Source organism: Mesocricetus auratus, unplaced genomic scaffold (genome assembly GCF_017639785.1).
Source record: "Mesocricetus auratus isolate SY011 unplaced genomic scaffold, BCM_Maur_2.0 Super-Scaffold_100020, whole genome shotgun sequence".
In the NCBI taxonomy this organism is placed as follows: domain Eukaryota; kingdom Metazoa; phylum Chordata; class Mammalia; order Rodentia; family Cricetidae; genus Mesocricetus; species Mesocricetus auratus.
Genome location: NW_024429201.1, coordinates 1 through 3,724, shown reverse-complemented (window position 1 = coordinate 3,724; position 3,724 = coordinate 1). Strand labels below are relative to the sequence as shown.

Genomic DNA, 3,724 nt, shown 5'->3' with positions numbered 1-3,724 from the left:
CAGGGACAGGAGTCCTCAGACAGCAGGCCAGTCTGACTCAGCCTGGAGTAATGATTCAAGGAGGAAGGAGCACTGAGTCCTGGGTCCAAAGTTGGTGAGGGCACCATGATCTGGGATGCTGGTACCTGCTGGGTTCAGGAGCAGGGCCATGGTGGGTTCCTGCTGAGATCAGAGGGTGCAACAAGGTATCTGATTGGCAGACAAGGACCAAAGGATGTGCTTTTGAAACATTATTTTAATTTTTATTTATTTAATTTTTAGTGTGGCTTTTTTGTTGAGACAGGGTTTCTCTGTGTAGCCCTGACCGTCCTTGTACTTGCTCTGTAGACTTTGCTGGCATCAATCTCAGAGATCTGCCTACTTTTGTCTTCTGAGTACTGGGATTAAAGACATGTTTCACTATCACCTTGTTGAAACATATTAATTAGCATTGATTGTGCAAATTATGAGTTTTGTGATGGTGTTTTAAGATTTACTACATTTTTATTTCATTTGGGGCTGGGTTGAGAGCAATATATCCATATGCTGTCACAGAACAACTTGAGGGATTGGGTTCTCACTGTCCACAATATGGGCCCTGCAGATCAAAGTCAGGTTGTCAGGTTTACTGGCAAGCATCTTTACACACTGAGCCATCTCACTGGCTCAACCTTTATTTTTCCTTTTGAATTTTGTGGTAAAGCTGTGGTATAGGGCTCATACATGCTAGGCAATCTGTCTTCCAGGCAACTCTTTGTTGAGACTGACTCATGGTGACATTTTTCTTTCTATGTTTGCTTTTTTAAAGATTGTTTTTGTTTTTGTACATGAATGTTTTATCATCATTTATGTTTGTGCATCATGTTCAATATTGCTGCCTTTGGTGGTCAGAAGATCCTATGGAACTGGAGTTCTCATGTGAGTGCTGGGAGTTGAACCCAGGTCCTCCATAAAAGCAGCAAGTGTTCTTAACCACTGAGCCAACTCAACTCAGTGCAGTTCTTTTCTTTTCTTTTCTTTTTTTTTAGAAGATTCTGAGTTTTATAGCAAACCATATTGTACAGACTTGGGGGCTCAAGGGGTCCAGCCAGGCTGGGTACCCCACTTGCACCTTGCCGGGTGCCTCTGCCCCTCCCTCAAGCTGCCCCATCAAGCCTTTCTCCAATCCCAGGCCCCCCCTCCCTCCTGCCTTTGGTCGACCCAGGTCCTGCCCCCAACCCATGCACCTTCCTGTTACCTCAGGTATGTGGATAGATTCCCCTCCCCCATCCCCATGTGGTACAATCCAGTTACCCCTGGTCTAAGTTGAGTGAGACCTAGACCTGACTACTCACTCAGGTTCTTGAACCCTACCCCCACACCGGATGAAGGGAAGGGGTGGAGAGAGGGGAGATGCCAAGAGTCTGTTGCTAAGTTTCCACAGCAACTAAGAGGGACCATTACTAGTCTTAGCACTGATTCCCATTGGCTGCTATTTCCATGCATCCAGGAGTGGCAGTTCCCTAGGCAAATGGGACACATGTTTCCATGATGATGAAAGAATGGGAAGAGCCAAAATGGAGAAGTCCCATCTTGCTCATCTTTAAGCTGACATCTCCCACCTCCAACTCAAGTCAGAGGGGTGGAGCTGTTCAAGACAGTAAGATCTGGGGTGGGACAGTCCCAACTGGGTATGCACCAGCCCAGTCTTGGTCAAGCTGGTCCACTCACACCACAATCCCCCAAGTCCGGGGTTCCCTGGGTTCAAGTAACACTTCAGTACAGATGAATGTTCATATATTGTGTAGAGAGCCAGGCAGGGGGTCTGGGCTACCCCTCACCACTCCCCTGGACCACGAGCTGGACAACAGGTAGCCCATGGCTCTACTTCTTGCAATAGCTGCCATCTTAAGTGACATTCAAGGAGTCTTGGTGGGGCAAAGAAGTGGAATCTGGGTGGAAGGGAGAGGGGTAACCCCAGAGAGGGTACTATCTCCGTATCTGCTCCTCTCCCAGCCCCCAGTGCCGGCATTTCTTGATTTCTAGAGTCCCCTATCTGATACCTGGCTCCCCAATTGCTCCTCTGGTTTCCCTTTTTGGCCCCCCATCCCACCCAACTGGTTTTTGTTCCCTGAACCCTTGTTGGTCTGCTTTCTGCCCTCCCCACACCCAGTATCCTGTGTACTAGATACCACTTCCCCTCATTCTTCCCTACTTGACACTTGCACCTTCACTGCCCCTCCCACCATCCCTTTGGCTCAGCCCCTCCCCAGTACCTCTTGACCCACTTCCCCAGGGGATGGACAGTGAGTGAAGTGGGGGAAGGCACAGGTGGGAAGCAGGAACCCCAGAGATATCAGTGCATGTGGGAGAGGAAGGCTGGCTCAAGTCACTGGGCAGGAAGCTCAAGTCATTAAACTCAAAGGAGCACCAAGTCAGGAAGAGAAATAACCTGGCCTCCCATGGGTGGAATAAAGGTGAGAGGTACAGTCCTAGGAGAAGGGAGCATAGGCACCCAACTAGATATCCTTGAAAAGTAGTTTCTCTTCTGGGCATCAAAAGGGGCCAGGTGACCCAGCAGCTGCCAACCAGGCACAAGCTTCAGGTGAGAACTTGTGGCAGGAGCATAGGTCCAGGTGGTGAAGATGTGAGCAGCAATGGAACAGTGGAAGGCAGTGGTCCATGAGGCGGTGGCATCCAGAAAGACTGGAGTGCACCACTGTATCTCGGAGAGGGGAAGTGGGATCTGTGAGGAGGTGGACACTTGGGTCCCCAACATGGGCTCAGTGATTCAAATCCAGGGCACTGAGCTGGACATTGTGGTGCAGTAAGAGCCTCAGGGAGGCATCAGTGAGTTCCAGGCCTGTCAGGCAAAGTTCTGCCACACCCTGCAGCCACCCTCTGCTCTCTGTTTGTCCTGGTTTAGTGTCTGGTGGAAGCAGCAGCAACTCACGAAGCTGTGAGTCTTTGACATCTTCAATCCAGTGGATGTCCAAGAGCACAAGTGATGGAAGTGGGGCCGAGCCTAGGGCTGAGACGGAGAGCCAGGAGCACCCAGAAAGCACCAACTCCTGCAGGCCTTGCAGTCGGTTCAGAAGCCACATGAGCTGCTTTTTGGAGACAGCTGTCCAGCTGATGTCCAGAGCATGAGGCTGGTGGTGAACAACTCCACTAAGCATGGGTGGGGTCAGTGACTTCCTTCAGTTTAGGTCCATCCTAGGCCACAGACGTTTGTCTTAGCACCAGCGACTCCAAGTCTGGCAGACTCGCATGAAGACACATAGCTCTTGGGGTCCCAGGTTCTGAAAGACACGAAGCCAGGCAACTCGAGGCAGGAGGTGGTCGGATCCAGCAGCCAAAGATAGAGTCAGGCTCTGGGCTTCCAGGGTTTGGGCGTACCATGTGCTGCTCCAACTGTGGAGGCCCTGACGGTGGCAGCCAGGGTGGACGATTTCTTTGCAAATTGTACACTCCATGAGGCTCAACCAAATTTCTCTTCCTCTCCTTCCACTGTATCCTCCTTCCCTGCCTCCCCGCACAAGAGGCATACAGCTGCACGGGCGCAGTGCACTGCCAAAACAGGCACAACTGCTTCATGGGCCCAGTCCGGCACCCCCACCCCACCTGAACATCTTCATGTCTCGGGAGAAGTGGCAATGCCTCCACTCAGTTCGGACACAGACACAGCAGCGGTGGCAGCGGGTTCGGCGTCGGTGTGCTCAGGCTCCGGGTCCCCGGGGGGTTGGGGAGCAGGTGGCACAGGGTG

General features: G+C 51.6%; 1 pseudogene; it reads right to left on the bottom strand.

The window, feature by feature from the left end:
* Positions 1–1,243: 1,243 nt before the first annotated feature.
* LOC121133087 lies at positions 1,244–3,555 on the bottom strand (annotated as a pseudogene).
* Positions 3,556–3,724: the final 169 nt, after the last annotated feature.